The 25,269-nt window shown below is 38.2% G+C and overlaps 1 protein-coding gene across 1 annotated transcript in view; it reads left to right on the forward strand.

The window, feature by feature from the left end:
- The window catches only part of LOC123479386 (serine/threonine-protein phosphatase 1 regulatory subunit 10-like), a 533,905-nt gene that overhangs the window by 357,902 nt on the left and 150,734 nt on the right, over positions 1–25,269 (forward strand). Inside the window, exons 7-8 of the mRNA XM_071222139.1 lie at positions 2,905–3,054; positions 3,801–3,895. The gene's annotated coding sequence lies outside the window, so the exon portion shown is untranslated. The remainder of the gene's footprint in view (positions 1–2,904; positions 3,055–3,800; positions 3,896–25,269) is intronic.

The raw sequence follows: 25,269 nt of genomic DNA on the forward strand, positions 1-25,269 counted from the left end.
CCCATGTGTCTGTGAATTTTAATGGCTTATTTAGGGGCATGCTGTTCCAACCCATCTTCTCCCAGACTTATCTGGTAACTGAACAGGTATTTAATAAAAGTGATCCTATTTTATAGATAAACAAAATAGATGAGAAAACATTTATAAAAACATGCATCAAATTCCAGATTCCTTATTTGCACATGGCTTATTTCTTTCTCAAGAAGGTACCTTCTGTAATGTCTACCCTCATGCCATTATTGCTAAACTCTTGGTGCATTCACCTCTCTTGGTTTCTGAGGTGATACATTTTTTCTCTTCTGCAAAGTAACCAAGGCATCTGCGTAAATGGACTATGGAAGGCAAAGCTATTGGACACTGGCTGTGGGCAGCCCAGTGACGTGGTTTGGGTGACGGAGGGAATACACGAGGCTATGAGCATGTGGAGGACAGACACAGGCAGTGGGGCACCCAACACCTGGGGTGTTCCCTGGTTCCCCGAGATAGAGGAGGTCCCTGGTTTTGTCGGACTACAATTTTCTCCACTGTGAATTCAACATGAGGCCCTGCAGTATGCCAGGCAGCAAGGGTGTCTGAGGGCCTGTGGCTTGAGGTGGGGTTGCATGGATGACTTAATTCTGGCTTAATTTAACTTCTTTGCTGTAGATTTAATTCTTCCCCTTGCTCCAGCCCCATAGCCTAGGTCTTTTCCTTTAGCACTGTGATTCTCAACCATGGGAGATGTCTCTCTCCCCAGGGAATATCGGCCAATGTCTGGAGGCATGGGGGCTGTCACAACTGCCCTGGAGTGAGGTACTACTGGCATTTAGTGGGTAGAGGCCAGGGATACTGCTAGACATCCTACAGTGCGTGGAATGACACCCAGTAACAAAGAATTGTACAGCCCCAAATACTTCTAATGTTAAAGTTAAGAAATTCTGCCCAGGGGGACATATTTTTCCCTGTCCCCGGGTCTCTGTGCTGGGGGTTACTCCCCTTGTACCATTCTTCCTGCAGACCTCTTCCTGGCTGGCTTCAGTGACATGCAGACTTCAACTTGTGAGCCATCTCCTTGGAGGAGATCCCCCACTAATTTAGCCAGTGTTCTTCCACACGCAGTTACTCTCCACCACCCCCTACTCTTATTTTCTTTTCCGTAGCACTTCATCCTGTGAGTTGCTCAATAAAAACATTTACTTTTATGAATCATGCATTTTTCTTTTCACAAAGCTAGGAATTTACAAACACATTTGAATTTTCAAAGTGACTTCTGTTTATTGCCTTTTCTGTGCAGAAAATCTTTCTAACATCAACAAAATCTCTGTTTGCTTGTTAAAACTGTAACAGACTGAGCAAACTGGGTCTTGTCCGTGTGGTGCCTTGATGTATGACCCAACAATTAGTGTTGAAGGAAACTGGTTTTTATTTACAGGATTCCAGCCTCAGGGTCGGGGAGAGGGGGCTGAGAGCCCTCCTGCTCAGAGCCCTGTTCTCTCAGGAGACCCAGAACTTCCCTTGCTCCCCACCAGGCTATAAGCCAAACCATGCCCAGAAGTTCCCCACATCCTTATCTGTTCTTAGGCTGGCAGCACAAACAGGTCTCCATCCCCTCTGGAATATGCACTTGTGGGTTTCAGAGTCACCATCCTCTCGCAGCAGCCGTCTTCTTCAGGATCTGGGGTACATCATTCTCAGCTTCCATGTAGTGGTTCAGGGAAACATGAGCTGTGTTACACTGGATCATGGTGGAGTCCAGGGAGGCATACGTCTCAAGAGAATGACTTCTCCATACGTCCTTCATAGAAGCAGAAGTCTGCAGCTCAACAGTCCCAGTTCAGTTCCAAGCGCCCCCAACAAATCCGTGCTTGGTTAGGCAGGCTGCTGCTCAGTTCCGCGTCAGCTCTCTCCTTACACCCCTTCCCCCAGCATGCATGGCTGCTACCTTACTACAGACTGCATGGCATCTTCCTCCTTACTACCCTAGGCTGCCTGGCAGAAAAAACCTTTCTCTTTCAGATGCCCTTATTTTAAATGCTTGGCCTAGAACTTCCTATGTGACTTCATATCTAGTCCCTCCTATGATGTGCTACTTTTGCCAGTTCCCCCATAGCTTTTACCTTCTTTTGGCTGTCATCTTTAGTCAGGGCAAGAGTTCCCCAGGACACAGGGGCATCTGGGGTGGCATCTACCTCCCCTGGCTATGTCAGGAATCACTATACTCTCTGAAATCCACTTACACCTTTTGCCCAGGGCAGCAGCACAGCCATCACCTTGCCGTTGTTATGCAAAGTATCGACCACTTCCCCCTTCCCCCAGTCCAGGTTTGTGGGGAATACGCTCTGCAGTTTCCTGGGACCCCCGCTCTATACCCCATTACAAAAGTACAAAATCATTGTACTTTTGTGGCAGTAATTAATTTTTTTTTTGGTTTTCACCTAATTAAATTTGTGCAAAGAATGAGGAAAGTGCTTTATCATCCACAGGAGAAGCAGGTTTCTCACACCTGACTTCAATCACTCTGAGTAACTACTTCATTAAGACATAGGCAAGCCTAGTGACAGATCATTAATTTTCATGGATGTAATCTGGGAAGCCAAATGTTTATAGAAGGGGAGTCTGTCAAGAAGGACATAAATGTATTAGCACTTATTAAAAATAAGCTGTAAGTCTGTTTACATGCTGCCTCTGTCATGTTATGAATTAATTACTTAAATGTAACCACCATAAAATATGCCTATTGCAGTGTGTCCAGGAAGGAAAAGTAGGTAGTATCTTCTTTTTCTAACAGTCAGGGTCCTTTATGTTCTTGAATTTACATTTTTTTTTTTTTTTTTTGGCTAATGGACAGAAATAAAATGGAGTCAGAGCCAGAAACATCTGTACTCTTTCTTGCTGTAATTTGACTCTTTTCACTGTTTTGAATAGGATGAAATGGACGGCCATGGTTCCCCAAATGACTGCGTTCTGTCTGTGTGGAGAAGGAGGCTCACTCTCTCTGCACCCACACCCGTCCGATGATTTTCAAATGTAACTGTCCCAGTACTTCAAAAGGAGCTTTGTAAATCAGAAAAAAAGGTAGAATTATTGGCAAATCCTACGTTTTTTTGAACCAGTTTTGAGGGAGGGATCTTTCTGTCTCTGAATTCTTCTATTCTTTCTGAGGAGTTGGAATCTGGGGATACTAACCACTGTGCTAATGGACTAATCCATCATTTCACAAGACTGTTGCATCAAATCAGGAAACGATCTCACAAACTGTAAAGTACTTTGCGGACATTAGCTCATATTAATAGAAAGGAACCTCCCCTCTTCAAGACCAAAATCTGTCTTCTGCCTCTTTTCCGATTGGAGACTGGTATCTGCCAGGGCAGACTTGATTCTTTGTTCAAAGACCTTGCTTTGCAACCTACATGCTGCCTAGACATAGAAATTGGATTAGGACTTAAAATCGATTCAGTGGAATGACAACAGCCCTTTGCATCAAATTATGTCCAAATATTGGCTCTGTTGTGTACTAGACTGGTTGGATAATTTAAATCATTTTTTTGAGCATGAGTTTTTTCACCTGGGAAAAAGGGAACGTTTATTAAGTGAGAGTTTATATGATGCATTGGCACATAGAAGATGCTCAGTAAACAGTGGTTCCCATACTGTCACAATTGTCTGTTAGATATTGAGGTTTACTTTGGTGTGAATCTCATTTGTCTTTTGTTTTTTGTTTTTTGTTCATATTGGGTTATTGTAATTGTCATCATTATGTTTATGGTGATTTAAAAGGGACTTTTTGGTTATTGATAGAGGTTGTTTATTCTTTTGCTCAGCTTTTTAAATTTGTCCAGAGATAGGAAGCCTGAGAGCCGAAGTTTGCTTCCACCTGTCTTTGAGGAGAACTACATTTTCTGCACTCCAAATAGAAGTAAGTGGCCTAATATTTAAAACTAGCTATGTCCGCTAAAATATCTGGGATATATGGTGGCTGTAGGTAAGTTTATGTAGCAAAGATTATATTTATTTTTTCCTTTGTCTTTTTAATCATGGTAATAATGGCAGTTCATACTGTTCCCTCTACACAAATTTTCTGAGTAAATGAAAGAATGAAGAAATAATTCCTAGAACTAGAGATGATGGCTTTCTGTTTCAGCTTTATATCCCAAACAAGTTTGTCAGGGTAAAGAAGGTTGAAGGTGGGTGGTAGGAAACAGGAGATAGAGTACACGTGTACATTAGAGGGAGATCTGACAGATAGGGTACTTGCGAGTCAGAGAAGGAGGTTCAGGTAGTGGGTCTGTCACTTAATAGTCAAATGAACTTGGACAAGTTATAATACTTGACCTATTTGAGCTCCACCCTCTTTATTTATAAGATAGAATCATCATAATTTCTCTCTCTAGAAGTATATTATTAGGTGGGTCTTCATGATGATTTAATAAGATAATATAAGAAAAGCACTCAGTACAATTCATAGCATGGTGTAACTAAGCAGTAAATAATAATAGTAATCATTTGTGGGTTCAAGGAAATTTTCATTCATGAGAGAAAATTGGGGGGTAGAACTCTACTTCAGTGAGATCCTCAGATCCCCCATTTGTCACGGAAGCAACCAATGTGAATTTCCTTTGAGGAGGACAAGCAGGAGCACTCCTGGGAGCAGAGCTGAAAGCTGTCCAGGAGACATGTCAGTTGTTGGAAAGCTATAAAATATTAGCTAAATTCCTTAGCTTTTGAGTCAAAGAGCCTGCCTCCATGATAGTTGAGCTTCACCAGTATGCTTATTTTACCTTTTTATTTGGTTGAACATGCTAGAATATGGTATTTATCTAAAAATTCTTCAGGCAAATAGGTTGGCACTGAGAAATGAGCTAACACAGTGAGGTAGTTTTAAAATGTGTGGGGTAACTTCGTCTGATGGCATTCAACACGGAATACATTGCATTTGTGCCTTCAGCTCTTTACATATGTTGTTAGCCTGAGTCTCAAGTAATAAAACCATATTAAGGTTGAAAATAATCTTCTTCACTTTAATTTTCCTCCACATGCCCTAAAGATGTGACCCCAAACCAGACACTGTAAAAGAGAGTTTCCTCACTCAGTTTATCCGTTCACTTTCCAGTTTGCTGGACTCTTCCACCCAGGCTTCTCTCTTCCTTCATATAAGTACTGAATCTCTTCTTTTCTTCCAAGGAGTACCTGTAAGAGCAATCAAGGTGTGTCCTGCCTTTGCAACATAGCATTGGCAAAGGGAAAACTTCCCACTGTACTTTTCCTATATTATTCAACAACAAAATTTTTTTATCTTTATGTTTTATTTATTTATTTTTTAAAATTATTTTATTGTTGTTCAATTACAGTTGTCTGCATTTTCCCCCCACCGCTCCCCTCCCACCCCAGGCAAACCCACCTCCCTTCCTTGCTTCCACTCCCTTGCTTGGTTTTGTCCATGTGTCCTTCATAGTAGTTCCTGAAAGCACTTCCTCCCATTATCCTCTTCCCCCTCCCCTCTGGTTACTGTCAGATTGTTCTCAGTGTCAATGTCTCTAGTTATATTTTGCTTGCTTTTTTCTTTTGTTGATTATCAACAAAAAAATTTTAATGGAGCATCTTCTCTTTCAGTTCTGGGCCGAGGATTCAGAGGTGAATGAGGTCACTTATGTTCTAACAGCAGATTAGTAGGTGCCTGTTGTGGCACCATGTTCTCACCCCTTGTGCTCATTTCCTAGATCTGCCATAACGAAGTAATGCAAATTGGGTGGCTTAAAAATATATATAAATTTACCGTCTGTCACTGTTTTCCAATCGCCTGTGATCCCTCTGAAGGTGTTAGGGATCTGTCCCAGGCCTCTCTCCTAGCTGTTGGTAGATTCTTGGCTTGTGATAACACATTTCTGGTCTTCCCATGGCATTCTCCCTAGGCATGAGTCTGTCTCTGCGTCCATATGAGTATTTCCCCTCTTTTGAAAGGACACCAGTCATGTTGGATGAAGGCCCACCCTAATGACCTCATTTGAACTTGACTGTCTGTGTAAAGACCTATCTCCAAATAAGGCCACTTTCTGAGGTATTGGGGTTAGGACTCTAACATATCTTTTTGTGGGGACACAGGTCAACCGTTAACACCTCTCTGCGCCTTGCAGGCATTGCTAATCTGTTCTATAACTCTCTCTTCCTACCAAATCTAAGTGCGCTCTCAGCACCCATGCTTGCAGTGGTAGTCATGCCATTTCTGGTCAGATGGGATTCCTTTCTTGGAATTACATTGACCTGAGGTTTAGCAGAGCGATGCTATGTAATGGCTTGACTCCCGTGCTGTTTCTTTCCATGCAGCGGAAGAAGCTATAGCAGACCTGGATTCCACTCTGTGTTCTGTATGATCAAATGGCCTAACCTCACTGATCCTCAGTTTCCATTGTTGAGAAGGTGGGCGTTACAGCCTATTAAGAAATTTTTTATATAGATTAATTGAAATACCCCAGATTGATTAAAATACCCCATACTTGGCAGGCAATCACATAATACAAATGTCCTTCCTTCTTTATTCAGTAATTACTCTTTTTGGAAGGGAGGGAAGTGCACTGTGGAAATGAAGGGGCTCTCATCCCTATTTTAAAAATGGAGAAGTTACAAGAACCACAGACAGATAAATGACTTGCCCAGAAAAAAATATCTAAACTTGTTCTCTGCTGTAGTTTTTTGGTTGAATATCTTGAAAGAGATGATTATTTCTTATTTGTTTGGCCAGTTAATAGAGAAGAATTTTAAGTATTGGAATTTGGAGGATGATAATAGAGATCCTTGTAGGATTTGTTTATGAGAGCTCAGCTGTTTGATAAGATGCTTATAAGGTTGTGCCCCAAACCCGTCTTTGGGGGACTGTTGCCTTCTCTCACATGACAGTTTTACTTAACCTTTAACTCTAGTAGTAATTTTTATTTTGGGCAGGATTCATCTACCAACTTTTGCTCATGAACACTATATTTTATTCTTGACAGATTAATATTTTAAATAAAATCTATGTGTTTTAAAAAGTTTATCTCAAATAACATTTGTTATTAAAAGTGATTCTCTTATAATTGTTTTAACTTCTAACATGATGTGACTGGCTGCTTCGGGTGGCGGGAACGGGCTGTGCTGACTGGCCTGTCAGCACAGGGACGTGCACACCCACTGGGCTATATTATGCTTTACAGATTCATGTTTTCCTGCAGTTCACCAGAGGCTAAGTATATACTTGCCCTCAAAATACAAAATATGAAATTAGGAAAGTGGTGTTTATCTTTAAGCTCCAAAGCCAGTAAAAAGCTGTACCATATAATCAGTGGGGATCACACTCTTCCTTTGCTCTACAGACTGCAAAGCCAATAAATATGTATCCTTTTGCATCTTATATCCCTCTCCAAAATGAGACTTCTAGCCAAATACAAGTTCAGCTCTTATTGAGTATCCAGGTGTATACCGACTCAGATCAAGAAAAAAGAAATCTACTTCAGATCTTAATTTTTTAAACCTCTTATGCTTTTGGAAAAATCAATGGCAATTCAGAGGAAGAATGCACAGCTGTGTAGCCAACTGTGTTGTTGATGTTGAATCTGAATGCCCCTTCAGGTTCCATCTGGTACTGACATTTCACTTGACCTTCTCAGGACAAGAGGTTAATTTCTGAAGTATTAGAATTATGGAGATTAATTTGTGAAGCTGCTTATAATTAAGATGCCTCTGGCTTTTGCATCTGGGCTGGAGACAGCAGACACTAATGACGATAATCCATTTTCTCCCAGGGATAACTGAGGCCTGCTGTTTCGAGCTTGGCCAGTTTGTTTGTGGATTATCCTCTTTTTTTCACTCTCCTAGAGAAAAGATTGGTGACTGCTATAAACACAATGTTCCCTCTCACCTGAGATGGAAAAGTCAACTCAAGATCTTACTGAAGTGTATAATGAATCCATTCCTTCTTTTAAGTTAGCTGTAATAGTTATGACAAAAACTTATCGTTGAGCTAGGCTCTATGCTAAGCCTGTGACATAAATTGTTGCATTTATTCTTCCTGACAATCATTTAAGATAGGCACGCTGTCCAGGGAGATTAAGTAACGTCTGCAGGATCGCACAGTTGGTACACTGGTAGAACCAGGATCTGAAAACGAGTCTCTTTTGCTTTAAAGTCTGTGTTTTCAGCCATTATGCTATCTTGTCTCCCGGATAGGTTGGGAAATAATGATAGCACTTACTATGTTATGGACAGTGCTGTAGGTGATTTAATCTCACAACAACCCTATGTCCTAAGTAAAAGCATTATCTTCCTTCAGAGCACGAAAATGAAGTACAGGGAGATGGAATGACTTGACCAAGGTCAATTAGCTAATGAGTGAATTGTAGGTGAGGGGATTTGAACCTAGGCAGGCTGATATCAGATTCTATGTTCTTAACGCCTCTGCAATTATTCCTTTTGAGTGGAAATTCTTGAGTTTTTCTATAGAAAATATATCTTGATGTTACATAGAGAGGAGAAATAGAACTGAACACTGTTATGGAGGTGGCCCTAGAAAAGGCTTTCTCATACCAGGCTTCACATCAGAAACAACTGAGCAGTCCCCAGTTATAGAGATTTCATTTAATTTGTTTGAATTGAGACTTGGCATCTACTGTTTTCTAAAATTCCCTAGGTGGTTCTAATGGGAAGTTTGAATTGAGATTCACTGTTCTAGATAAGCGGTTCAGCCATTTAAAAAAAATGGTCCAATTGGAGAAGCAAGATAAAAAATTATGTACTCTTGGCTAATGGTCACTGTCCTTTTAAGCAATGTTGGCTTGGGTCTCAATCAACACTCACTGCCCATTCCCTTCTCCAACCACACATACATGCACACACACTAAAAAAAGAAAAAAAACTGGACTAAGCTTTAGAATTATATAGAAAGTGTTGATATTGATTTAATTAGTCCACTTCCTAGAACTCTGTTAATCTGGTTGAGTGCCTCTGACATGCAGTCACGAAGTCCCACCACTCCCATGACTTGTGAGTGACCGCTTTGCTGGTCCACAGTGACTGTGGAAGGCCCAATTAATGGCCTGTTTGAACTGGCCTCAGAGTTTTTTCATTTCTTAGGGCTTGCCTGGCCTCACTGAGTTCTTGTCGGTTTATCGGGGTCTGATGGTCGGAGAAGCAGCTTGTCTTCCTCCTGCCACATTTCTCCTCCTTCCCTTCCTCCACCTCCTCTCTCTCCAAGGGTGGTTTCATCTAAGAGGTTCAGCCAAAGGGTTAAATTGTAAAATAGAATGGAATAAATAACATCTCCATTGAACTTCTTTGTTTCACAATAGGTATGAAATGCCATATAGTTAAAATGATAACAGTCATTTTCATACTAATACAACAGGTTTTATGAATCAAACTCTTGGGTTTATAAATTGGAATTCTTGGGTTTTCCATCTTAAGGCCTATTCATATTATGTACTACTAAAAACTGATGTGCTTTGTTTACAGGATAGATAGTATTCTTGATAGTTTTGTCGCATATGAAAAATTCCCTTTATATTTACTTTTAAATGTTACATTATTAGATAAAGAGGCTTTGATTACTTTAACTTGTGTATCTAGCAATCGAATGAATACAGACGTACGTTAGAGCAATTGCAGGCTCAGTTCCAGATCACTGCGATAAGGGGAGTCATAATCCTTTAGCTGGTGGAGGGTCGTGCCATAGTGTTGTCATAGCGTTGTCCAAAAATGCAACATCTGTGAAGTGCAATAGAGCGAAGTGCAATAAAAGGAGGTATGCCTTTATTAGCACTTTCGAAAAGTCAGCGGAGTTATAAAAACCAAAAATATTAGGTTGAAGTTAAAAGTACTGATACAAAATTATACTGATGAGATTATAGGGCAGGTAACCTGTAATTTCTCTAAGTTTTTAATTTTTTAATGTTATGAGCCTTCTGTCATGGCCTATGCACGCTGCTGTGTCCATATCACGTTGAGATGCAGAGAAACACATTAATATCCTTTAGGACATGTCTCCTAATGTCCCAGAAAAGCTAGGACAATATGGGAGATCATGCAGAAACGATACAAAGGGCTGATGACGAGTAGAACTGGCTCTGGCACAGGCTTATTGTATGATGTTGGATGGATGAAACTACTTCTCTATACCTCTTTTCATGAGTCTATGGAATACTGGAGGAGAAGAAAGCAATGGGTTGGGCTAAGTCAACGGTTCTTCACATGTAATCCTAGGACCAGTAACATCAGCATCACATGGGAATCTGTTAGAAATTTAGAGTCTCAGGACCTACCCCAGACCTACTAAATCAGAATAGTCTGGGGTGGGACCCATCAATCTGTGCTTTAACAACCCATTCAGGGGATTCTCCTGCACACTATATTTTGAGAACTACTGGGAAAAATGATCTTTGTGTGCTTTAGCTAACATTCTAGAGGGCTTTCACTGATTTTCTAATAAATTAGAAGCTGCTAAATATTTTAATTATACAGAAGACATTGTCTCTTATTTTTACCTGTATGACTTGGTACCATTTTGAACCTGGTTTATCATTGTGCTGGATGAGCATGAACATGCCAATTAAAACATGTTCCTAGTTGACACTATGCCAGCTTAACAAACTTAAAAAATAGAATTCTAAAATGTTAAAAAAAAAAAAGGAAGGAACCTTAAAGGTACTTAGGTCAATTATGTCCAGCTGCCATTTTATAGTTGAGTAAACTGAGGCTCAGAAGGCTGTGTGACCTTGGCATAGTCTTTTAGATGATACATAAAGGCTTGGAAAAGCTTGAGCTACAAGCTAGGAACTATCATTGCATTTTACTATTTGTGGCATATAGGCAGTGCCAGAGAACTAACCAAGCAACTAAATTGATTTTAAACCTGTTTGCCCATACAAAAGTACAATTATGAAACAGTACATTGCAGACTTTGACATGTATAAAACTATACATCCAATTACTTTTTACAAGTCAACTTATGACAGTCATTTCAGACAAAGCAGACCCTTGAATCTGTTCCTTAAGGATGTGGTTGATAGAATGTCAGTGTATTTAAAACTCATTTCATATTCTGAGGTTAGATTTGAGAGGGTGAACTGGAAGAATAGATTGAAGATGTTGATTTGTATTAAGAATTTATCATTCAGCCCTGACTGGTGTGGCTCAGTGGATTGAGCATTGGCCTGTGAACCAAAGGGTGACCGGTTTGATTCCCAGTTAGGGTACATGCCTGCGGGCCAGATTCCAACAAGGGGCACTTGAGAGGCGACCGCACACTGATATTTCTCTCCCTCTCTTTTTCCCTCCCTTCCCCTCTCTAAAATAAATAAATAAAATCTTTTTAAAAAAGAATTTATCATTCAATAAAATTAAAGTAAATTGAGGATTTATTATTTTAAAGGTTGCTTTCTTGAAAAAAAGCAGTATAATCAGTTAAATAATCAGTGTTCTCCAGTAGGTTGTAATGGAAGAAATGCTATTCTGGATATTCAGAGATATAAGTGCTAATCTAGTTTTCTTACCCTCCCTTGTTGTTTAATATTGTAGGAGTTTGAGAAAATTAAACAGACCACTGGGCCTCAGTTGACTGATCTTATTAAATTGGCATATTAATAGGTAGAGTTCCTTAAAGCAGAGGCTATGGCCAAATGATACCATGGGAAACAGGAAATTAAAGGGAGAAACTGAGTTCCAGAGGACTTCTCCAGGAATTCCTATAAGTAAGATACTGCTCTTTGAGTTAGAAAAAGCACCGAACTATGAGTCAGGAAAACGTAGGTTCGATCAAGAAGTTACAGCCCTTATGACCTTTGGATCCTCAATGACTGGGAAGAATAACAGCTTCACACATTGGTTGAAGTCAACTGATTTACCACAAGAAAGTACCTGGCATGGCACCCGGCATATGTGCCAGATCATCAGAAAAATTAGCAGACGGCCCCATCAGAAGCCTGCATGGAGACTTCCATTTGTGTCCACAAATGACTGACTGTTACAGGACTTGCCCTGTTGCTGTAAACATGCAGAAAACTGGATAAAATACTACAAACAAGGGTTTTTGAGCACTGGACAACAGGCAAAATAGGACCGTGATTCTTATGGTATTGAAAGTAAAAACAAAACTGTCGACCTGGAATTCTATACCAGAAAAAAATATATTTGAAAAATGAAGGCAAATGAAAGATTTGTCACATTGCATAAAAGATTAGGATGTAACTATATTCTGTATATAAGACACCTATTTTAAATATAAATATACAAATAAAAATAAAAGAATTAAAAATCGATAACACCATGGGAAAAATAATTATAAAAATGTTGGAGTGGCAATATTAACATCATTCCAGTAGACTTCAGAACAAGGAATAGTCCCAGGGATAAAGAGGACATTTAATAATCACAAAGGGTAAATGTTTTAAGAAGACCAGTTATCTTAAATACATATGTACCTAGTAATAATGTCAAAATACATGAAGTAGAACAGAAAGAAGTAGAAAAACCCATAATTGTGGTTGGAAATTTCAACTTTCTTCTCTCTGTAATAGGTCATATAGAGCAAAAGTCAGTAAGGATATTGAAAATTTGATCAAGATTATAGATAAATTTGACCAAATAGATAGTTATGAACCAATCCCACAAACAACAGTAGAATACACATATGATCACATCCTGGGCCATAAAACAACTCAATATATTTAAAAATTGAAATTATGCAGAGTATTTTCTCTTACCAAAAAGGAATTAAATTAAAATTAAAAATTACTAACAAAAAGTCTGTATTATCCCCAAACATTTGGAAATTAAACATACAGTTGTAAGTAATCTGTGGGTTAAGGAAAAATCACAAAAGAAAATAATTATTTTGAATAATAAAAATGAAAACAAAATACCTACATTTGTGGGATGTATCCATATCAGTACCTATAGGTATCTTTATAGCTTTAAGTTATAATGAAAAATATCTCAAATAATAATGTGTTTTCATCTTAAAATGCTAGAAAAAGACCAAGTTAAGCCCAAAGTAGAAAGAAAAAAATATGATAATAAATCATTAAAATAGAAAATAGACCAATAGAGAAAATAAATGAAACTAAAAGCTTGTTCTTTGAAAAGATCAATAAAATGAACAGCAAACAAACCAACCTAGTCAGAGTAATCAAACAGGAAAGTGTAAGTTACCGGTATCAGGAATGAACATGGGGTATCATCACATGTTCTACAGCCAATAAAAGGATGAAAAAGAAATATCACAAACAACCAAGTGTATGTCAATAAATTTAACAGATTAAATGGATAGAGTCTTTGATATGTGTGTGTGTGTGTATTTATATTTTAATGAAAGTGGCTCCAGAAGAAATAGGGTGCGTAACCCTGTGTCAATGAAAGAAACTTGATTTGAATTTTAATTCTTTCCTTATTAAGCGCAATGTGACATCTTCGATCTTCAGACAGAAAAAGGATGTTAATAGAAAAATTGGCAAAATCTGAATAGGCTATAGTTTAACGTTAGTAGTGTTGTACTGATTTTTAGTTTTTACAAAACACCATGGTTGTGTCAGATGTTATAATTTGTCCCCCATGGGACATGAGGCAGTGTCTGGAAATCTTTTCTGCTGTTGTAACTGGGGGCACAGTGTCACTAACATCTAGTGGGTAGAGAGCTCAGCATGCTAGTTAACATCCTACAATGCATGGAACAGCCACCACAACAAAGAATTATCTGGCCTGAAATACCAGTTGTGCTAAGGTGGGAAAACCCCACATGTGGAAAATTAAGTGAAGGATAAATAAGGACTTGTATTATCTTGGCAGCTTTTCTGTAAATCTAAAATTCTTTTAAAATGAAAAGTTTGCTTTAAAAATGCCTCCCACGAAGAAAATTCCAGGTTCAGCTTGCTTTACTGGTTAATTATATCAAATATTTAATAAATAAATAAAATCAATTCTACACAAAATCTTTTAAAACATGTAGACAGAGTGGACATTTCTACTCATTTTATGAGGCCAGCATGAACCTGCCTCCATTTGTTTCCATTTCCCTCTCTTTTTCCTGCCCTGCAATTTCTCCTCCTGTCTTCCCCCAAATGTGGCCATTTCGTTCCACAGCAAGGCGTATCCTGTGTGATTACAGAGCAGTGAGGACAATCAGTGGGCTTCCTCTTGATCACATCCTTCCCACTTATTTCATTTCTCTGAGTTTCCCCACTTAGATAGCCGCGCCTCGTTAATGGGGTCTCGGACCTGGCATATGGGGCGTGGGTGGGGGGCTAGTGGTATGTAGATATCTCTGGTCATGTATGTCCAGGCATGTTGACAGAGACAAGCACAGTCACCATTCAACAAGGCCATTAACCCAGAGCAGGATATCACAGGCAACCATTCTTCTCTCTCCATGCTTGACTTCCTCTGCAACCAGATACATAGAAATTATACTAGTAGAGAAGTAGAATTGCTTGGTATATATCTTTGTAAACAACATAATTATACAGCTGTCAGTGTGTCTGTTGCCCTTACAAAATTTCCTGAATGTCTTTAGGAGTCATGAATTATTGCTAGCCTCCCGCACCCACCCACCCACCAGACAAGCTGGGGTGTAGAATGAGCCATTGCCCATAAACATTTCTCTTTCCTGCATCAACTCACCCATCAGAAGCACAGAGCAGTGCAATGTTTGGCATCTTCACTAACCTGGAAACCAGCAGTTTTCTCTGGGGACTTGAAAGGCACATGGACTAATGGGAGCGTTTCATTATCTGGTGAAATCTTGGCATGCTTGGGGACCAATTAGAGAACTCTTGAAGTCATCTCTCTCCAACCTAACAATAACTTCAATTATAGTAATTTATAAAATTGCATTGTACTTTAGGTATCAGCTCCCTAACTTTTTATGAAATGTTTTGCTCCATTTCATTAAAAGTCTGCATTTCACTGAAGCATATATATGCATATATATAATAGGAACGTGTTGTAAACACAACCGCGAAGTGTGGCTCAATGTCAAGGCTGAGCCTGATCCCTGTGATTACCTGCTATTCTCATTACACTCATTGCTGAAGTTACCGGTTTAAGTCTGTAAAGGAAGTACTCTACGTCTACCCCAATTCACTTCATGTTCCCTTCTTACAGGACCTTGAGAAGTTAAAGTTTTGTTTTAAAGGAATGGGGAAATTTTCAAACCACCCAAAGCAGCACTCCCAATCTCCAACCCTAGAGAAAACACGAGCTTATTCTTGTGGTAGAAAATAGTTTTGGATTTGTCAAAATATTAGAAATACTGCACAAGGTCAGATAGAGGCTGGGAAAACAGGCTAATAATATGGAAAATTATAAAAGCATTATTTAAAGTAGAAACTCAAGAAGATCCTAAAAATGTTGGGTGAAAGAATAGATGTACTCACCAAGAGTGTCAGTGCTATTCAGGAATATGTCAAAATTATACATGAAAGCAATATATGTTAGTGCTCAGGTGTGAAGTATGGACATTAAAAGATGGGGGTACTATTTCACTTGCTAAGTGAAAATGGTTTTTGGAGTAACTACGTGAGTTAGTGGTTAATTCAACCGAGGACCACGGAATGAATGATAAGCTGAGCCCCAAGTGGTCATCGTAGAGGGGTGCTGCAGGCAGCTGGCGGAGAGCGGGCTTGCAGACATCTGGGTTTGTTTGAAGGGGTTGGTGAAAGCCAAGAAAGAGTCCCCATGTAAATATTTATGAGAGTTTCAGAATGGTTCATTCTTCTGTTTTAAAATTCCTGCTGATGCGTTATTCTCTCATGAATGAAATGACTTGTATAAAGATTGAGACGCAACATAAAGCCATTGATCAGTTATCTGTAGGAAATGCATTTTGAGTTGGGCACTAAGGAGAGGATGGCTTTTACACATTATTTGGAGGGTTTTCCCCTCCATTTCGAGGAATTTGGGTCAACTTGGATATACTGTGTGACCATGGAATGGTGTTTGATCAGTGAAAAGCAAGTTCATCCCTTTGCATTTTATCAACCAGACTGATTATTACAGGGGTCTTTGATTATAAGAGGTAATAAACATGTTGAGTGACTTAGTGAATGTGGCAGTAGAACATGAGGAGAAACAACTTCACATAATGAAGAAAACATTTCTTTTTTTTTTAAATTTAAAAAACATTTTTATTGTTGTTCAATTACACTTGTCCTTGTTTTTCCCCATTACTCTCCTCTGCCACACCCAACCCCACCTCCCACATTCAATCACCTTCCCCCCCATTGTCCTTGTCCACAGGTCTTTTGTACATGTTCCTTGACCCTTCCCCTTCTTTTCCCTGTTATTCCCCTCTCCCCTCCACTCTGGTCGCTGTCAGTTTGTTTTTTATTTCCACGTCTCTGGTTCTGTTTTACTGTCGGGGGTTTCATACTTTGGTAATCTAAACACTTTTCTAATGTTACTTTCAGATTTAAGAATTAGATCAATGACGTACAGTTACTTTATACATTGGTCCACACTAATTTGAATACAAACCATGCCCACTATAGGGGGCCCCATTGGTGCCCACCTGCATCCTCTCACATCCCTCTCTCAGCCTCTGCACATTTAGCTGCTAAATTCTAGCACCTGTGACCTTCTTCAGAGGATGCTTCTTGGTTACTGGAGCCCCCTTGCCCCTTAGGGAGAGTCAGAGATGCTCGATCATTTACCTCCTCCTACCCTGGCCGACTGACTTTCTGATGTGTTAACAAAAGCCCAGCCACACCAGAGAGATGGGCTCTGAGGTTAACACTCCAGAGCCCCAGCAGGATCAAGCTGAGTCTACACTTTTACCTGAAGTCATACACTTCTTGGCTGCCGTTCCTTTTCTGTCCTCCTTTTGCCACCCCCTTACTGGTTTCTTCTGAGAGCATTTTAACGCTCAAATCATTGGCTCAGGTTCCACTTCTGGAAGAACCTGTTCCTAAGAAACCCCCACAGTTAGAATTGGGAATCATGGTGAACTCCCACAGGGACTCTTCTTTACAATAACAAACCAGGTTGCTAAAGAAGTGAGAACTGTCTCTGGCTCCAGTACTCTGCAGCCACCTGCCCTGTTTTTGGCTCATAAAACCAGCAGCAGTGAATTTGCATAATGGACTCTAACAGATTCCCTATCATTTTGCTTATCCGTCAGGAAGATACTGTCGTTTATCTATTTTTAAAGGTTCAAATGGAAATTTCTCCCACTAAAGTACTGCAGTTGAGTCAAGAGCATGTATTTTTAAGAATTCCGTAATATATGTACATCATACCCAACTCTGATGAATTCAATAAGTAACTCATATAATATTATGTCTACTCTCTAGGGAGTTCTTAATATGCACTTTATGGGGATTTTAATCATTTCTCTCCTTTAATAAAAGTGAAAGCAAAAGTAATAGTGCATATAAAATGTCTACAGTGAAATGTCTGGATTTTATACAAGCACAAGGTTGAAAAATGTGAGGACTGGCAGTTCGTATGAAAGTTCACTTTGATCACAGCTGTCCTGGAGCATGGATTTGCTTATGAGGCTCTGACGTTATTTATCTAGTTCTGTGTTCAGTGGGATTAAAGTGAGTCAGAAGCATCGTTGTTAGGACTTTTACAGTTTAGGGCAAGGCTTAGTGAAATGGAAAGGTAAAGTTTACCTTTGCTATTATTAAGAGAGGTGCTAAATTATTGAGATAGTCGTAATCAAATAGATGAACGGGGAAACTTCTGATTCAACCAGCATCGATTGAGACTTATTTTCTAGGACCCATGCTAGTCACTTGGGCGTATATTATCTTATTTATTATTAATTACAGCCTATGAGGTAGGTATTATTTTCTCCATTTTGCAGTAAAGGAAACAAGTTTGAATAGGTAAGTTGCCCCAAATCACACAGCAATAACTAGCAAAGATGGGATTCTAATCTGGGTCTATGAGATCCAGTTTCTGTGGCATTTCCAATCCTTTTAATTGCTTAAAAAATGGAAAATACAGTCTCTCATACATCTGGTTTGAGATAGACAATGCTTCTAAGCAGTTGAATCGGCCATGATCATTTTAAGCTGGATGTATTCTGAGGAATTTATATTGATATTTAGATGAGTTTACCATTTGGCATTTTTATGCTAGGATGCTGGGAGAAAGCTTCTGCTCCAGTTTCCTCTCTCTGAGTAATACTTGGAAGAGAAAATAAATCACAGGGTAGAAGGTATTCATGTGCAACATTCTACTACTTATTTGTCGGAGAAGGAAACAATACATTTCAGCCACTAACAAGCATCAGATTTCTCTCTCCATGTGTATGCTGGCTTTATATCACTCAGAGAAGAAAAGTGCTAGCCTTGATTTATGTTCACTGACAATGAAGTGTCCGTGATGATTAATTACGCTGCTCTGAGAGTTTGCTGTGGTGCTTACCTCTGTAGCCCCAAATCTGAAGCAAATGAATGTCTGTGTCTTGCCAAAGAACAGCAGTTAAACTTTTTTTTTTTTTAAACCAAGTGATACATACATAGCTGTATTGGATACAGTATTTTAAGAATTAATTTGTAATCTATATTTCAATTTTTAAGGGGACAGGGGTTCCTATTAGTAAAACAAGCATATGTAGCTTTACATTTTTATGGGCACCTCTAATATAGTATAGATGAGAATTTGAAGAAATTTAGGAAAATATATCGTAAGCCTCACAAATGTTCATACTCTGTAACTTCATTTTTGTGAGTCTTCTAAAAAGTGAAGCACAAAAAAGGATTTAAGTACAAAGACGATCATTTAAGCATTATGTTATAGGGATAAAGTAGAATATTCAAATAGCCAACTATAAGGAATGAATACATAAATCTTGAAATGACAGCATGGTAGAATTTTACACATGTGTTAACAATCACCATGTTTCCAACAGTTTTATATAAGAATTATGATATAATGCTAAGTGTCAAAATCAGGAAGTAAAATTATTAATACAGTATTATCTGAAAGACCATATGAAAAAAGGAATATATTGATATCAAATATCCTCTGTTTTTGGATAGCAGAACTGTACATATACTTTTTATTCTCCTTTAAAGATATTCTCTCTCTTTCTGAGCAATGTGCACATATTGTAATAATAAACATATGTCACAAGATGTGTCAAAAGGTTAGAGTGATTTCAGAAATTTTGTACATTTAATTTTTTTCTGGCACACTGTGCACAAAGTTGTGAGTCTGGAACAAGGATACACAACTACCACCCGTGGGCTAAGTTTGCCTGCTGCCATCTTTTGTGTGTGAAATTTTGCTGTAACGCAGCTCCCGTGCCTGTTCATCTGCGTGTCATTCCAACAGCAGGATTGAAGAGCTGTGGCTGTAAAGACTGAAGAATTTACTACCTGCCCCTTTTCAAGCTAGCTAACCCCTATTCGAGTAACAAATCAAAGGAATTCATAAATGAATTTATATGATATCAGTTTATTCTCTTTGAAGATCTGCCTAATTTCATACATTTATCCTAGAAGTAAATGCTTTAACTCAAAACAATAGGACAAGATAGAGATTTCTCAGTTTGTGCCAGCTATACACATACCAGCTGTGTCCAAAAAGTATCCTGCCATGTATATGAAAAATAGAGACATTTATTGAAGAAGATACAAGATACAAGAAACATTGTGCACAGGACAATGATGCCTCAGTCCCCTTCAAAGTAGGCACCTTGGGACCTCACACAGTTCTCCCAGTTGCCACCAACTGCTCTGTCATACTTTCCTGAATCTCATCAATGTTCTGAAATCTTTTCCCTATCAGAGGTGACACTAGTTTTGGAAAAGCCAGAAGTCACAGGATACCAAATGTGGGCTGTAGGGGGGCTGAGTCACCTGGGTGATTTGATGTTTTGCCTAAAAAGTCTGCAGGAGATGTGATGCATGAGTGGGCACATTGTTGTGATGAAGCTGCCAATCACCTGTCCCATAGCTGCGGCCTTCTGAATCATCTGAATAGTTTTCATGGAGGAATGTTCAAGCTTAACACAAAATTTGATGCGGATTCATCGCTCTTCTCGCTCAGTCATTTTGAATGTGATGCCACACAGTACACATGCTCACTCAATGGGGTGTCTACCATCATTGTTCACACATGTGCATTCCAGTCCACTCTCCTTGGCTGCCAGATTACATTGATGTCATGCAAACCGTTCTCATTGTATTAAGAATGGTAGGAGTTTGTCTGGACAGACTCATATATATACAGAGCTAGATCTTGGCACTTGATAAGCTGATGATGCATTCCTGAAAGATTTTTCTAGAAATAATAAATTATTAAAAACATTAAGTAGTTGAAATTAATGACATAATTCCCTTTTATATATTATGCAGTGAAAAGAACTGTGGGCACCCTCTGATCTCCCCGCCCCAAACTCCTACTTTTTATTATGCATTAACTTTACACTTTCCAGGTGTAGAATATTAACATTACTTTACAAAAGCACCATTCCCACTGTTTTTATGTTGCTTGTGGGATATTGTGAAGTCAGCCTGACTTTTTCTTCTAGTACATTATTTATTTTTTCTTCTTGAATAACTGAAGAATTCTTTTTCTCTGCTTGGGATATATATTAGACCAAGAGGGAATTCAGTGTTGAACATTCTTTGTCAAGTTTTCATGGAATGGACTGGGGTCTTTTGGTCTACACAGCCAAGCCTCTACCTCATGCCCATTTCAGTAAAATTTGTATTTGTTGTATATGTTGTTGGTTATATTTATTATTTTACTTCAGCAACAATAATAATTTTTAAGTTAGATTCTTTGTCTTCCTGCTCTAATATTCTTGTCTTTTAAAAAATATTTGCATTTGTTGTGTTTGTTACTAAGCCTTTCCTGTTAATTAAAAATATACTTTTCAGTTACATCTTTTCTAGTCCTTTTTGTTTTTAATTCATTTATTAGCCCAATATTGATAATGCTTGTTGTCCTCAATTTGTTTCTTTCCGTCTGAATTTCTTTTTATTCTTTGTTCTATGATATCCTCTTTGAAGTCTTGTTTTTATTGAGTTTGTCTTCTTATTATAGTATTCTGTAGTGAAAGCACTTGTGGAAATGTTCTTTTTCCCTGTAGAGGTAAAGGGCCATTTTCATTATATCAAAGGTGCATACAGTCACCATAACTCATCACTATTGATGTTGACCTGAGCAGGGTAGTGCCTGCCAGATCTCTCCATTGTAAAGTTACTCTTTTTCTCCCTTTCTATACCGTACTCTTTGGAAGGAAGTCATTAGGCTCAGGCCACACTTGAGGAGATACTCCTTGATGGTGGAGTTTGATGTGAAATTCTTCTGCATGGGAGATTTTTCTCTTTTACTCCATCTACTTATTCCATCATTTATTTATATCAGTAAGAGCTCATGGATGTTTATTTTATACTTTGGGTTATATTCTAATACTACCTTTTTTTGTTATTCAAACTGCCAGCTTTGGCCATCGGAGCTTTTTTGCTCACGTTCCTTTTAACTTGCGCCATTGTTGTGTGGCCCCAGTAGCTCTATCTTGTGTATTTCTCATCACAGTTATGGAGTCAGCTATTTCTCCAGAGACGCCCGGTTTCTTTTATTGGAGAATAAAATTAGGAACAAAGAACCAAATGCTAGTTGGGCTCATTCATTGCTGCTGGGATGTCATTGCTTCTAGGCCCTCTCAGCTGACAGAACAAGGAAATAAATATGTGTATACTAACTCACGTATATACACAGATCTGTAAATATTTCTAAATCTGCATCTAAATTAGGATAAATATAAATTCATACTGATGTCTCCAGCTACAGTACAATCCATCACCATATGGATCATTCCAGCCTCCTCCCCTGCTAATGTGTAACCCACACTCCAACAGTGAGAAACTTACCTCTCACCATTGGGCATCAATTTGCTTACTTGTTCCATTTCATTATGCATGTCTAGTGATACCAGAATATTTACCCCCCACCCGGGAAACACTTTTCTCAGCTAGTGTACAGTGCGTATGCGTATTTTCTTTTGTCTTGTTTTGTAGACTTTACTCATTCCCAGTTACTTAGGTCATTATCTTAGTTCCTGCTCCGCTCCAGTGGGGCTGTTCTATATAAATGTAATACAGATGCAGATTGTTTTGTCACAGTCTTCATTCCAAACTGAAACTTCTCTGTGACCTCCTAAATGAAACCCCTTCTAAGTTTTACTCTTTGTGCTGGATAGCTGCATGGGTTTCCAAAAATGTATAGTAGTGTGTATCCGCAATTCCAGAATCACACAGAATAGTTTTACTACCCTAAAAAATTTTGTGTGTCTCACCATTTTAACTCTCCTCTCCTCCTCCTGTACCCCTGGGAACCACTTTTTCTTTCTTTCTTTTTTCTTTTTTATAGTCTCTATAGTTTTGCCTTATCCAGAATGTTATATAATTGAAATCATATAGTGTACAGCCTTTTTATATTGGCTCCTTTCACTTAGCAATATAGATTTAAGGAAAAAAGCTATGCTTTTTCCTGGCTTGATCACTTTTTTTTTTTGATTGCTGAATCATATTCCCTTGTATGGATGTACCACTGTTTTTTATTCACCTATTGAAGGACATTTTAGTTGCTTCCAGTTTTGGGTGATTATGAATAAAACTGTCATAAACATTGACATGCAGGTGTTTGTATGATAATAAGTTCTCACATCAGATAAATATGTAGGAGCATAATTTCTGGGTTGTATGTGAGAAGACTTTGTTTAGCTTTTACAGAAATTCAGGAATATTATTTATTGATTTTTTTGTGCTTTCTTCATAGGCAGTAATGTCATCTGTGAAAAAAGGTGCTTGTATTTCTTTCCTTTCCTTGTATTTTATATTTTTTATTTCCTTTACTTATCTTATTGCACTATCTAGGGCTTCTGATATTATTTTGAAAAGCAGTTGTTAGGGGGGTATCCTTGTCCCTGATCTTTCCCTTTTTTTATACTTTTCTGAGAGTTTTCATAATGAGTGGGTGTTGAATTTTGCATTTCACAAATAGCATTTGTGAAGCACAAATAGCACAAAGAGCATTTGTCAGATGCCTTTTCTGTGTTGATTGATGTGATCACATGACATTTCTTCTTTAGTTTTTTGATGTAGTGGGTTATATTGATTTTTTAAAATGTTGACCTAGGCTTTCATGGCTGGAATAAATCCCATTACTTGGCCATGGTGTATAATTGTTTTTTACATCATTGCTTTCAATTTGCTTATATTTTGTTGGAGATTTTTATATCAATGTTTATGAGAGCTATCGATCTGTAGTTTTTTTCTTGTAATGTCTTTTTTTGACATTAGAGTAGTGCTGTTCTTATAGAATGAATTAGCAAGTTTTCTTTCTGCTTCTGTTTTCTGGAAGAGATTGTGGAGAATTGTCATCATTTCTTCCTTAAACATTTGTTGGAATTCACTAGTGAAACCATCTGGGCCTGCTTTTTTCTTTTTCGTAATGGTATTAATTATCAATTCAATTTGTTTGGTAAATTTAGGCCTTACCAGATTTTCTATTTCTCCTTGTGAATTTTGGTAGGTCATATCTTTCAAGTAATTGATCTATTTCATCTAAAGTATCAGAGTTGTAGCCACTGAGTTGGTTATAGTATTCCTTTATTATCATTTGAGTGTCCAGGGAACCAGTAGGGATAACCCCTCTCCCCACTTTGAAAAAATTTTTGACTCTATTACAGATGTCCCCAATTCCCCCCTGCCCTTTGCTCCACTCCACCAAGCCCCTGCCAGCCACTCCCCTTTTGTTTTTATTTATAATTTGCCCCTCTTCTTCCCTCCTCTGCCCTCCTCTTTCTTCCCCTTCCTCTCTCTCATTAGCTTGAGGAGAGGTTCATTAATTCATTTTACTGATCCTTTTAGAGGAACCAACTGCTTTGATCACTAGTTTTTTTTCTATTGCTTTCCTGTGTTTAATTTTATTGATTTCTGTTTTATTTATTATTATTTCTTCTATTGTTTAAATTGTTCATCTTTCTCTGGTTTCCTGTTTTGAAGATGAGATTATTGACTTTTACTTTTTATTATTTTATGATACATGAATTCAGTGGCAGAAATCTCCCTATGAGCACCACTTTCACTGCATTTTACAAATTTGGTAAGTTGTGTTTTCATTTTCATTGAGTTCAAAATATTTTAAAATTTCTCTGGAAATTCCTTTGACCCACATACTATTTGTAAGTGTATGTATTTGGGGATGTTCCATCTACCTTTCTGTTATGGATTTCTAGCTTAATTATTGATTGAGTCAATACTTTGTTTATTTTAATTTTTAAGGTGTGTATCATAGTCCAGTCTATCTTTGTGAATACTCCGTATGAGCCTTAGAAGAACGTCTATTCTGTCTTGTTGGATGTAGTATTCTCCAGGTGTCCAACCAAGTTAGATGACAGTGTTGTTCAGGTCATTTCTGTTGTAACTGATTTTCTGCCTGCTTGAACTATCAGTTATTTGAGGAGAGGTGTTTGACACCTCCAGCTATACTAGTGTACTTGTTCATTCACCTTGCAGTTCTATCCATTCTCGTCTCACATATTTCAGTGCTCCGGTATTAGGAGCATACATGATAAAGATTATTATATCTTCTCAGAGTATTGACCACTTCATCATTATGTAGTTCCCTTCTTTATTCCTAATGAGTTTCCATGGTCTGAATTCTGCTTTGTCTGAAAATGACATAGATACTCCAGCTTTCTTTTGATTGACATTAGCAGGGTGTATCTTTCTCTATCTTGGTATTTTCATTGTAGTGTATAAAATCTTTTAAATTATATATTTTTTACTGTTTATAAAATGTTTTATATATACGTAGTGTAGAAAGTTAGGAAAATACAGGGAAAACCCCCAATTTATTCATAATTTCACTACACAGTCATAACTACAATTAAAATTTTGGTGTGTTTTTTCTTTCTGATTCCCTTGTCCCCTCCGATGAACACATGTAAATTAAATCTACCTTGGGATTCAGATGTAGCTAGGTATTAAATTAAAGGATGGAGAGACTTCAAATCTTGTTTGTTTTTCTGAATAGGTAACACACAGACACAGCACCACACTTACAAGGGTGTTTGTTTATCAGAGTTTCCAAACCTGGAATCTGAACTTATTTTTCTGCCCTAGAAATAACAAGTGTAGCAGTTTATTGTATATGTGTGTTTAGAACATAATGCATTCTGCGCATAGTCAAGATTAGGCACTTTTTAATGTAAGTGTACATACTGTAAGTACTGTCCTGGCCTAGCCCTTAACATGTGATTATGTATCTCAAGAGATTTTCCATTTCAGTAGCTAAGAATTCCTCCTG

This window comes from Desmodus rotundus, chromosome 8 (genome assembly GCF_022682495.2).
Source record: "Desmodus rotundus isolate HL8 chromosome 8, HLdesRot8A.1, whole genome shotgun sequence".
Taxonomy (NCBI): Eukaryota; Metazoa; Chordata; class Mammalia; order Chiroptera; family Phyllostomidae; genus Desmodus; species Desmodus rotundus.